Below are 12815 nucleotides of genomic sequence, written 5' to 3' on the forward strand. Positions count from 1 at the left end.
CCCACCTAAGAAGGCAGTGACCGCGCCAGGTAAAGGGAAGAAACAGAAGCAGCTGGAAGTGGACACTCTCAGCGCCACTGCGGTACATGGCCCACAGTGTCGCTGACTGCCCGCACCTGCGGCTTTCCTGGCCAGGTGTTCCCAAAGGGAGAGCTTAAGTGACAGAACTGGCAGCACGTGGGTGTTACAGAGGACAGGACGTGGGCACGAGGAACTGGGATGTTACGATGACTGCAAGCAACATGGACTTTGCTGAAGCCAACTTGAAGTCCCAGCTAAGTGCACCTCTGGGGTAGGGGATGGCAAAGAATGCATAGTACGGCTGCAGCTGAGCCTGGTACAGGTGGTCACGCTGGCGTTTCAGAGCTAAGTGGGAAACAAGTCTGAGGAACAGTCCTGCATAATGTCGTGGAGCGGACAGTACTTAAAAAATTATTACTGTCGCTCCCCCTCTTCGTGGAGGAACGACACTAAACCCTGCCTAGGCTTCATATCCGAGTCACGGCACCATTATGTTGCTCCCCCTCTTCGTGGAGGAACGACACAGGACCCTGCGCTGTTCTTTCGTCTGCTCGGCCCTCCCCGGGTTTGCTGCTGGTTCTTCCCGGGTTGGCTACTATCCCTTCCACCTCCGTGGAAGGGCGGTTCCCCCGGCCACATTCCCCACTTCCGCAGGGGAGCGGCACACCGCCGGCCGGCTCTTCTCGGGGGCTGCACAGGTGTTCCTTCAGCTAGATGTTCCCCTTAGATGTTCCCCGTGCATGCCGTCTCTCTCCTCCTTTATAGTCCTCCTCCGCCAATCCCAACTCGGCTGCCCACACGCCGAGTACGCTGCTCTCCTCCAATCAGGAGCAAGTCCTACAGTTTATTAGTTGAACTGGAGGCAGCTGTGCGGAAGCTGTTTACTTCTCTCCCAGCGCCATATTGTGGGAGAGCAGATGCATAGAATAAGTCTTAATTCCAGTAACTCAGTCTAGTCCGGTTTGCTCCCCACAATTACCATCATTTTTGGTGAGAATTAAACCTTGCTCTCAAAAGATGAAGAAGAAGAAGAAGAAGAAGAGGAAGAGGAAGAGGAGGACGAGGAGGAGGAGGAGGAGGAGGAGGAAGAAGGAGGAGGAGAAATGATGAAGAAAAATATGATGTACACCTGACAGACCAGGCTGTGTCAGGCTGGAGCCAGGAGCCAGGAGTCAGAGCCTCATCCAGGTCTCCCACACGGTGGCAGGGATCCAAGCACTTGGGCCATCTTGCGCTGCTTTCCCAGGTGCATTAGCAGGGAGCTGGATCGGAAGTGGAGCAGCGGGAATTCAAATCGGTGTTCCAAAATTGGATGCTGGCATTGCAGTCGGCAGCTTAATCTGTCATGCCGCAACACAGGCCCCTGACAATTTTTTTTTAATATTTTATTTATTTATTTGAGAGGCAAAGTTACAGACAGGGAGAGGAAGAGACAGAGAGAGAAAGGTCTTCCATCTGCTGGTTCACTCCCCAAATGACTGCAGTGGCTGGAGCTGGGCCAGTCTGAAGCCTGGAGCCAGGAGCATCTTCCAGGCCTCCCACATGGGTGCAGGGGCCCAAGCACTTGGACCATCTTCTACTGCTTTCTCAGGCCATATTAGAGAGCTGGATCAGAAGAGGAGCAGCCAAGACACTAACCGGTGCCCATATGGGATGCTGGTGCTGCAGGCGGAAGCTTAGCCCACTATGCCACAGCTTCACCGCCCCCCGTCTTTCTTATAGCGTGGTTTCTCTATGCTTTTACTTCTCATTTTGTTTCAGCCCTCAATAAGTAAGAAGACATCTTCCAGAATTTTTTTTCAAAAGTGATACAGAGGAGTGCGTTTTCTGAGCCCATGTTCGCCTGACAGTAAGCGTCTTCTGTTTTCTTGTTGAAACAAGCCAGCTTGGGCAAGAATGAAAATATTGTCAAACTTCAGAAAATGCTCATCGGACGTGGCTGTGTAACACGACAGTTTGGGAGCGCACAGATTCTAGTTCCAGTGCGCCGATGGCCAAACACCAGCTGCGTCGTGGGCTGCGTGACACTGGGCACGCCACCTGCCGGCTCTGTATTTCAACTTGATCCATCCACAGAGATGACAGTCATGGTGCCTTGTGCGGCGGGGTTGGGGCAGAGGACAGAGGGAGCTGCTGGCTGTGAGCATCCCGCGCGGGCTGGAACCTGGCCTGCACCATGTGGATGTCAGCGCCTGTCATTTGGCATTCAGGGTCCCGTAGACAATGCCGGTGTGCAGCCCAGGAATGTGCCAGAGGCCAGCCCGAGTCACAGCTCTGAGCACTCAGCGTCTGCAGCACGGGAGGGGCCCTTCCACTCTGCCTTTTCTACATCCTGGACACGTCGCATCCCCTGCTATAAAAGCCCCGGCAACCTGCTCCCCAGGGAGGCCGTGTCTTTAGGGGGCTCTACCTTCCTGCCACCTCGGAGCAGCCCCCGCTTGAGGCTGATTATTTGGTGACAGCCCAGGTGAACAGGCCCCTGTGTGCACTCACTGTGTCGCCCGGCTGGATGATCCCCGCTCTCTCCCACGCCCACCCCTTGCTCATTCTCCCAGCCATTCATTCACGACGCGTCTCCCAAATTTCAGGCACACGTTTAAGGCCCCGGCAGCCCGGCTCGCATTGCTGCAGGAAGGACGGACAGGTGTATTCCATAGCGTCTCAGGCGCTCCTCCCAGCAGGCACTCAGTAAATGCTTGGGGACCTGAACCCAGGGCCTGCCGTGAGCTGTCACAAACTCGCACCAGCGTCCGCTAGCAGGCAGCACTCTTAACAAGTGCAGAGCCTGAGTCCCTGCAGCTGGTGGTGCTGGGCTCCCGGGAGAGGCGGTTGGATGGGATCACGGCCTCCCATGGGGCAGCCGCAGAAGGTTCCAGGCCTCTGCCCGAGGCCCTTTCCAGCTCTGGCCTTTCGAGGACCGTGCAGGCTATGGAATTCAGTTCTGTTCAGAGCCTTTGAGAATCCGGGAGGGCAGAGGGAAGGGAAGGGACTTGTCCCAGGACAAGCTCCAGGTGTGCAGAGGAGTGGAACGCTCAGACCAAACCTACAGGGCTGTGTTTAGACAACGCAAGGGCAGCGCTAACATGGCACGACCAGACACTTATTCCACTGTCAGCACAGAGAAAGCCCCACCACTCTGCTTATGTGGCTTTAAGAAATCGGAAAAGATCTACGTGTAATCTCTCTTTGCAAAGGCAGAGGCTCAGCCCCCTTGGCTCATGGGAACTAAATGCAAAATAATCACAGGTTTCAGGGCCTGAAAGCCACCACCTGGGGAGGAGGCGGGGTACCGGGGGGCAGCACCAGCCTCGCAAGGTAAGGTGGGCAGAAAGCAGCCACCAGCACTGCCCGCTGTGGAACTGTCAGTTAACCGGGTTAAAAAAAGCTATTCCCAAACAGGCTCCTCCTGACGGCCTCTGAGCTGACGTGGAAGCCGCCAAAGTGTGTATTTGTGGAGTCGTAAGTAGGTCAGATATTTCTGTCGCTAATTATTACTTGTGAAAAAATATGTCGTGAGCTTGCCGCAGGGAGAGAGTATCGGAAGCAGCATTGATCTCCGGAATCTCTGGCTAGATGCATCGGTACAGGGCTGGAATCCCAGAGATGGCCACAACAGGGGAAAAGTGCTCCCCACTCCAGGTCCCCGTGGGGCCGATGGTGGGAACTCCAGCAGGGAGCTGGCAAACCTGGTTCCAGGCCCTGACTGTCACTTCCGTCTTCGGGGTTTCAGCTTCCTCACTGAGTCGCATGGTTTATCCTGTGTGCAGGTTCCGCCTCTGTGGCCTTCCCAGTGGAAGCTGATTATCTGGGGATGTGGAGTTTCCCTTTGGATTTTAGGGATATGGGCCATTTCCTGTTCTGGGAAGGGGTCAGCCAGGAGTAGTTCAGAAGTGAGATCAAAATGTTCTGGAGTTGAGTTTTAGGTGGGAAGTTTGGCTGTGCCTGGGTCAGGCCCGCGTGCCTGGGTATTTTCTGAGTGTTGAGTGTGTGCTAGACATTGTGGCAGGCATGTGGGAACCAGTAAAGCATACAACTGTGCACTCCTTTGTGTATTTAGGAGGGGTGGCCTCTTAGTATTGGGTTGCAGGGAGTGCACTGGCTTCCCAAGACTACAGAGATAGGAAGTTATAGAGCTGGGATTAGAACCCAGCCTGACTCTGAGCCAGTGCCATCTTCTGCTCTTCCAGCCCCAGTATCCCAAAGAGCCCCCATGGCAGCACAGGAGGGAGCAAAGAGGCCATGACGTCCTCTCCCTTCCCCCTGACTACCACAGCAAGATGTGCTCTAATTAGTTTTATTTTGCAGGCTCTGAGACTTCTCAGTGCTTTATGCAAAGTTATGCAGAATATGCAAATCAGGAGTGACTCTGCTTGTGTTGTAAACAGTAGGGCACCTGTGATTCTCTGATCTGGAAAGCTTCCTGGTGGTGTGGGCCGTGGGGAGGGTGCTGGGTTCTTCTCTCCAAGGTCATACCTGCTTGCAAGTTCCCTCTACGGGTTGTGCCCAGGAACTGGCATGTAAACGCCCCTACCACATGGACAGCAGTAGCCCCAAGTACCTGGGAAAGGATGAATTTATTTGATCTGTGAATTTTGTAGTTTTTTTTAAAAAAGGTGTGCCTCAGTTTTCTGAGTTGGTCTCGGTGAGCTTTCGAGTCCTTGTCGCACTCTGAGTGTTCAGCTTCCTACGTGTAGGCTTGGGGAGGAAGGAGGGCTCGCTCACTCTTCAGTGTTGTTAGGGTACACCTGCCCCTGGCCAGCAGTCACCGCCACCACGCCATGTTTGTGCTCCCTCACTGAGGGTCTGACCTCCCCTGATCTTCTTCCTCTGCTGTGCACATCCCATTCCTGCTTCCCAGGACCCCTCTCTCTCCCTTTGCCATCTGTCTAATGCCTATTCTTCTTCAAAGGTCAGCTCATACTCCCCCTCCTCCACCTGTCCCCTCCCCAGGCTGGACCAGGTGCCCTATGGCCCCAGCCTTCTTGCCAACACCTCCTACCTGGTCACTGTCTCTCTTCTCCCAGAGCTGGTGAGCCCACTGGGGGCGGAGACTTGTTCCTCATCTCTGTCTACCCCCAGGGCTGTGGCTAACCTACAGCTGAGGAGAGAACAAAGAGTAAACGCACCCACCCGTTCTGGTTCAAAGCAAGCAGTTGGATGAACTCCCTACCCGCCTTTCGACTTTAGACTTAAAATAGGCATTGGGACACCAGGCTCCTCCAACTCCCTGATGTGAATTTTAATTTTTAATAACTTGAGAAATCAATGAACTATACCTATGGGAAAATGATGAGGAATCAGCCACATAAATTAATGGGAAGTATGTGTTCACATTATCTAACTGTATTAAGTGTGAATAATAATTAATTATAGATTCTACATGCAGTCTTGTCTCAGAGAATTCTCTAACCCAATGTGAAGGAATTTAAAAAGTCATTCATCACCCACCCCCCACCCCATGCTCCACCTCAGGCCATAACATCAAAGGCAATAGCCAAAGAATTTTCCATAATTTATGAAAATCATCATCTTAGAGGAAAAATAACCCTCATTAGGAGCATAATACTTGGAAAGTGAAGCTGCCCCTGAGCGTGTTTGTTACGCCATTGTAATCGGCTGACCCACCTTCCCTGTCCTGCCCTGCATTCCTTCACTGTATACGGTGCTATGTATGGGGAGGCAGCATAGGTGCTACGTATGGGGAGGCGGCGTAGCAGGTGCATAGCAGCAGGAACTCTGGAGCCAGCCTGGGTTCAATTCCAAGCTCATTTACTTTCCAGCTATGCAGTGTAAGGCAAGTCACTTAACCTCTCTATGCCCCAGTTTCTCTAACTATAAAATAGAGAGGATGACGGTACTGACAGTACCTATCTCACAGGGATGGCATGGGGGTCAAAAAAGGCAGCACATGGCCAGCACTCAGAGTAGACCTTAAGCACTCAATAAATGCTCGTTCCAGTTGTGGGCCTGGGGTTGCCCTGGGAACTATTTGGGACAGATGGAGTCTGCCCTTGAAGAGTGGGCTGGTTGAGGGACATCGTGCTTGGTTTAATGACACAGTGCGTGTGTTACCTGTGGAAGTGGGTATGATAATGACAGGGAATAGCCGGGTGTCTCACATGAGGGCACAGCTTCTCGGGGGGGGGGGGTCCTTTAGGGTAGCCTTCAGGAGCTGGTTAAGGAAAGGCTTGGTTGCAGAAGGCTCCAGGGCTCTGTGTTTTCTCCATCTGGGTTGCCCTTTCCCTGTTTAGATTTTTTAAAAATTTATTTAGGGGGTCAGCGCTGTGGTGTAGCAGATAAAGTTGCTGCCTGAAGTGCTAGCATCCTGTATGGGCACCAGTTCAAGTCCTGGGTGCTCCACTTCCAATCCAGTTCCTTGCTAATGTGTCTGGGAAAGCAGTGGAAGATGGCCCAAGTCCTTGGGTGACTGCAGCCACAAGGGAGACCTGGAAGAAGCTCCTGGCTCCTGGCTTCAGATAGGCTCAGCTCTGGCTGTTGTGGTCATTTGGGGAGAGAACCAGCAGATGGAAGACCTTTCTCTCTCTCTCTCTCTCTGCATCTGCCTCTCTCTAACTCTTTCAAATAGATAAATAAATCTTTAAAAAAGATTTATTTTTAAAAATAAATTTTAAAAAATCTTTAAAAAATAAATCTTTTTTTTAAAGATTTATTTATCCGAGTTTCAAAGAAGGAGACACACACACCAACAGAGAAAGAGAAAGAGAGAGAGAGAGAAAGAGAGAGAGAGATCATCCTTCTGCTGGCTCCCTCTCCAGACGGCAGTGGCAGGAGCTGGGCCAAGCTGAAGCCAGGAGCCAGGGGCTTCCTCCAGGTCTCCCTTGTGGGTAGCAGGAGCCCAAACACTTGAGCCAATCTCTGCTGCTTTTTGCAGGCCACCAGCAAGGAGCTGCATTGGAAGTAGAGCAGCTGGGACTTGAACTGGCTTCAATACGGATGCTGGTATTGTAGACAGCCGCTTTACCTGCTACGTGACAATACTGGCCTCTTGAGCTTTTTAAAGCATGCGCCTGGCATATCTGGTGCGAAGACACATGGCACAACCACCATGATCAAAACAACGTGTTAAAGGATGCAGCAAAGTCCTTAGAGAGTGGCACGGAGCAGAGCACTTCGGACAAGACCCTTGGGTGCTTGGGGATGTGACCATATCCAGTGGCAAAGGGGCCATCCCAGGGCAATGAGAAAGGACAGATCCCTTAGCGTCTGGAAAGCTGGCTTGCTGTTGGGAGAAACTCAATCCTGTCTTCCACCCCATAATCCTGGTAGATTCATGACAGTCCGTCAACACTCTGAAGGGAATAGAAGCAAACTGGGGATAATGGGTTTTTGACCTGGGGAATAGGAAAAGACTTTCTACGACTGAAAAGGCACAAAAAGGATGATGCCAAAAAATGGTTTGATTCCGCTACATCAAAATCAAGGATTTCCGTTCTGCACGGGAAAGCATAGACCAAGGAGGCAAGCAGATGCCAAGCTGAGAGAAGCCTAATTATGTCTAAGCAGAAGGGGCTTACTAACTGTGCTAAACACGGAGCTCTTTTAAATCAACAGGGAGAAAAAGCAGGAAAACCAGGAAATTCAACACACATGGTCAAAGGCACTCACAGGGGATCACACGGCCAACATCACATGGCACGAGACAATACAAGATGTGCAAATGAAAACAACACGTGGACACCTCCCTCCAGCCTCAGAATGGCATCCATCAGAAAGCCGGGCAGGGCCAAGGCTGCCGCGTGCAAGGGGGCTCCTGCTGTGTCCTGCAGCTGGGCGCGGTTCTCAGGGCTGCAGGGTGAGGTGCATCGTCTGCGGGCCAGACAGTCTCCCAACACTAAGCATGGCCACGTGGCCTAGGGATGGGTGTGCCTGGAGGAAGGGGTCTTCTCCTCTAATTCACCCAGATGCCCACCTGCCAGGCTCGCCAAGGGTCTGTGGGGCGGTGCCTGAAGGTCAGTGGAGCATGTAAAGACCCCCAAACTAAGCAGGGAGTCCTGAGACTTAACACAGATAGAAGCTCCGCACAAGAACAAAGAGTGTATTAAGGCAACTGACAGACAAGATTGCAGACAGGCCGGCGCCGCGGCTCACTAGGCTAATCCTCCACCTTGCGGCGCCGGCACACCGGGTTCTAGTCCCGGTCGGGGCTCCGGATTCTGTCCCGGTTGCCCCTCTTCCAGGCCAGCTCTCTGCTGTGGCCAGGGAGTGCAGTGGAGGATGGCCCAAGTCCTTGGGCCCTGCACCCCATGGGAGACCAGGATAAGTACCTGGCTCCTGCCTTGGATCAGCGCGGATTTCTAGGCAGACATAACGTCTCTCAAAGGAACAAAAAGATCATCTTCTAAAGTGCGTTAGGTCCCTGTGGCCGATGGTGATGGGCCTCTGGCTTCAGAGCTAACTGCACTGAGAAATCCCATAAAGGGCCTCAGTGTGGTCCCAGAATTCTGATCTGGAGCTGGACTCTAAGCTTAGACTGACACGAGGAGCTGGACAGGAAGTCCCATGAGTGTTCGGCAGGCAGACGGGCTGGGAGGAGCTCCTTTGCCACAATACGCACCCTGGCAGGTGCACAACCCGGTCTCTGGGGTCTCCAGAAGACGGGGCCACTGTCTTCTCCGCAAAGCAGCCATCTGTGTCCCTTGATTTGCACGCTCGGGAGACCTGGGGAGGCCCCGTTAGATAGAGAGAAGAGAAATGCTCCGGAGACACAGGCTCCTGCCGCCCGCTCTCAGGCTAATTACAACACGCATCCAGAGATCCCTTCGGGTAGATTAAAATGAGAGGCTGACGGTTCATTTAAGAACAGCGTCAGCTTGGCCGCCTACTGATGGCCCGCAGCCCAACCACTGGTTCCGGCAGGAAGGGGCTGCGCTCTCTCAGCCCAGCAAGAACCTAAAACTCCAGGCCAGAAGACCCCAGGACTCCCCCAAAACACCAGTGCCCTTGTGGGCAGGACAGGGACTTTGCCGTAACACGGCGCGTCTCCCACGAGAGCTGCTGCTTCCTCCTTTTTCACCCCTGATAGGGACACCTGTGTCGTTGACCCATTGCTATTGTGTTCATGGTTGATGTGAATGCCCTTCCACGTACACAGGATTTTGATTTTTCTCCCTGGACGTTCTCTGGGTCATTTCACTTTCATTTTCAGATTTCCCTTCCCCCTGGAGGGGGCTGGGCCCACTTACACCTCGCAAAGGTCAGAGGCTGCTCTTGAGACTTGGAAATCGACACCCTGAAGCGTGGCACTTTGGGCCTCAGAAGCACACCTTGACAAGCAGAGTCTTGGGGCTGGCTCTGTGGCGTAGTAGGCTAAGCCTCTGCCTGCAGCACCGGCATCTCATAGGGACCCTGGTTCTAGTCCTGGCTGCTCCTCTTCCGATCCAGATCTCTGCTATGGCCTGGGAAAGCAGTAGAAGATGGCCCAAATGCATGGGCGCCTGCACCTGCGTGGGAGACCTGGAAGAAGCTCCTGGCTCCTGACTTCAGATTGGCCTAGCTCTGGCCATTGTGGCCATTTGGGGAGTGAACCAGTGGATAGAAGACCTTTCTGTCTGTCTCTCCCTCTCTCTGTCTTTAACTCTACCTCTCAAATAAATACATAAAATCTTAAAAAAAAAAAAAAGCAGAATATCTGGGCTGGTATTGTGATGCAGTGGGTTAAACCACCCCTTGAGAACCTATTCCAGTCCCAGCTGCTCCAACTCAGATCCAGCTCCCTGCTAATGTGCCTGGGAAGGCAACAGAAGATACTCCAGGTGCTTGGGCCCTGCTACCCATGTGGGAGACCCAGAAGCAGCTCGTGGCTCCTGGCTTTGGCCTGGCACAGCCCTGGCTGTTGCAGCCTTTAGTGGAGTGAACCAGCTCTCCCACTCCTCCCTCTCCACCCTCTTTTTCCCTCTCCTTCTCCCTCTTTTTTGTTGCTTTGTCTTTCAAATACATAAATCTTTTTTACTTATTTTTATAGACTTATTTATTTATTTAAAGGTAGAGTTACAGAGAAAGAGAGAGAGAGAGAGATCTTCTTTCTGCTTTCCCAGGCCATTACCAGGGAACTGGACCGGAAGAGGAGCAGCCGGGACTTGAACTGGTGCCCATGTGGGATGCTGGCGCTGCAGGTGGACCAGACACTCTCTTCCAGGCCGTCGGTGGGAGGTGCGTCAGCCTGCTGTGCCCAGCAGCCCAGCTGGTCCCCGTGTGGCCAGTTCTCTGCCCTCGCCTCCTCCCAGTCATTCTGGATCACATAGAGTCCCCGGGGTCATGGGGCTCTTCTTGGAAACGCTGCTTTCTCACAAATCCTACTCCGCCACCCCCAAGGACCCCGTGCCACTCTCCTGGAAGGCATAGCGTGCCCCTGTGCTGGGCTCGGTGCCACTCTCCTGGCCCCCACAGCTCTGGGTGTGCTCCTTACTGGGGAGCCTTGGAGCCATCGTCAGTGTGTGCCTGGTCCCGGTCCAGCCGCAGAGTCACCCGAGCGACCAGGAGGAGTGGAAGGGTTGAGTGGTGGGTGCCCACAGCCAGTGGCCCTCTGCAGAGCAGGGCTGGAGAAGATGGGGGGCAGCAGGTGAGGTCTTTGGGGAGCAGAGAGGGCCGTGGCTTTGGGAGGCTGAGAGGAGGGCCAGCTCCAGGTGGGGGGGTCGCCGGGAACAGGCCAGGGTCCACATGCCCTGGTGTGAGCAGCCTGAGATCCTTTGTCCTGTAGACCCCTGCTGGATGTCCGAGCGCCCCCTGTTGGAGGCCCCTGTACCTCTCTGTCTTCAGGTCCACAAAAGCACTTGGGGGGTGACTTGCGTGTGCCCTGAGACACCGCTGACACAGCAGCGCTACCGTGTGTCCTGGGAGCCTTTCCAGAGCCCAGCTGACGCACAGGCTGGGAGATGAGCACCCGCCGGGGAAGGTGAGAGCCCAGACACCCCTGAGAGTGCCCGTGCCCAAGGTCACTGGGCAGAGCTGGAGCTGGGGTCAAGGTCACCTGACCCACTGGGCAGGCATCTTCTGTACCCTCTCCACTGGATCTCATATTTTCCTTCTTTCTTTCTCATAAAGGCCATGCCCACTGCAGAGTGTGGACGCTTTGAGAGGCTGCGAAGACCCGGATGCACGAGACAAAGTGCTGTGAGCTCCGGGGGCTCTCTGCTGGGCGGGGTGGGCGCACTGGTGTCGGCTGAGCCGGCACACCTTCGATCATGTGACTCGGGCCCCCTGACCTCTCCCCAAGCCTGGCACCACTGATAGGAGCAGCTAGGCCCCTCCCTGGGGAAAAGAGGCAAGGTGGGCGAGGCTGCTGGCGGAAGGTGCCTGCGGAAGTGCAGCCGGGGAGGAACTCCGCTTTCCTGAGTGACGTAGGAAGGGGTTGGGGCTTACTCTGTTCTGTTGACATCCTGGGGTTCTCTGATGTCTCGCAGCCCATCCATGAACTAGGAGGACCGCGTTTGGTGTCCAGAATCTGCAAAGAGCTTGCAACGTTCAGAGGGTGTTGCTTATGCACGGAGCAGGCTAGCGGGTGAGGGGTGGGTACACAGAGTGGGAAACTGAGGCATAAAAGTAAAGACATCTCCAGAGTGCTGTGTGCTGATGCCATCATGGAGGGCAACCAGACCTCCAGCCTGGGTCTCTGTCCGCCCTCTGCCCCCGAAAACCCACACCCTTAGTTGTCGTTAGGGGGTGGAAACCTCTCTGTATGCCCACCCGAGGATCTCAGGAGGTTTGGGGAGCTGATGAAAGATTATTGCTCGGGGCACACTGGCCACAGTGCAGCGAGGAGAGGCCTCCGCCAGTGTATGTCTTGGGCCCCTCAGATGCCAAGGCAACAAGAAACATCGTGTTTTGCCATTAAGGAAAGTGAGGCTCCCGGATCAGATGGAGACCTCGGTAAGTCCAGGCTGAGAGCTGAGCCCTTCCCACTGCCTCCCCCAACCCCGCCCCTGGGGCCCGCAGCACAGCACAGGGCTGTGAGGTCCTGAGCAAACACTATTTTTGGAAATCATCTACGAATCAATCATTTAAGAACACAGATCGCCTGATCAGCCTGAAGTGGGTGCTGCCAACCCGGTCGACAGCCTGGCGCCCCCCCCCTTTCTGGAATTTTCCATGCCTCCCCTCCTGCAAACAGCAAACCCTTATAAGCAACAAACAAACACGGCCCTGTCCACCGGCTTCTTTCTTTCCCAAGTAATTTCTTTAATATTATGTCTGAGTTCAGGACATTCCAGCCACCCCCTTAACAATCAGAACATTTTCCCTGAACTAGGAAAAAAAAAACAACACTCTACTGGGGAGAAAAGGAAAATTGTATGTTCTTTTGTTTACACGAGTGTACAGAAAATCATTATTCTCCATGTGGCCTTGGTGATTTTCCATTGTGCTACCGAAAGAGAAATGGGTAAACTGGAGTTTGCAACCCAATCCCGAGGGATCGCTTTTCTTGCTGGGTGACCCCTGAGTGGGAGAGCTATTTTTGAAAGCAAAGAGGAAATGCTGAGAGCTGGCCGCCATTAGCGATAGTTCGCTCAGATGCTAAGTTGTGCTGATCTTTGCTTATTTTTATTTTTATTTAATCTGATGTGTTGATGCGATTGTTGGTATTTTGGGTTTGACCTTACACCAGTATAATTCATCTTGGACATGCCAGGAGAGGCGACAGACTTTTAGTGACCAGGAAGCAGCCTATTTTCTTAAAATATGACCCAGCTGTGTTCACTAAAGTGGCGCGGGGCAAGGTCAATGTTGGGGGAGGGGCTGGTGGCACTGCTTTGCTGATTATTTAGTCCTTTGCTGCC

General features: G+C 53.6%; 1 long non-coding RNA gene across 3 annotated transcripts; it reads left to right on the forward strand.

Moving 5' to 3' along the window:
• The first annotated feature begins 3456 nt into the window (after positions 1-3456).
• Positions 3457-12377, forward strand: LOC149128868 (uncharacterized). 3 transcript variants are annotated; one of them, XR_016224929.1, is made up of 4 exons: positions 3487-3602; positions 10077-10191; positions 10798-10933; positions 11083-12377. It is a non-coding gene; the product is annotated as an uncharacterized LOC149128868 (long non-coding RNA). The 3 variants fall into 3 exon arrangements; XR_016224932.1 differs by lacking the exon at positions 10798-10933 and having other exon boundaries at positions 3467-3602; positions 11083-12297; XR_016224930.1 differs by lacking the exons at positions 10077-10191; positions 10798-10933; positions 11083-12377 and adding an exon at positions 9188-9661 and having other exon boundaries at positions 3457-3602.
• The last annotated feature ends 438 nt before the right edge of the window (positions 12378-12815 follow it).

The sequence above is a fragment of the Oryctolagus cuniculus genome, chromosome 1 (assembly GCF_051225735.1).
Source record: "Oryctolagus cuniculus isolate XC-2025 breed Fujian yellow rabbit chromosome 1, ASM5122573v1, whole genome shotgun sequence".
Lineage (NCBI taxonomy): Eukaryota > Metazoa > Chordata > Mammalia > Lagomorpha > Leporidae > Oryctolagus > Oryctolagus cuniculus.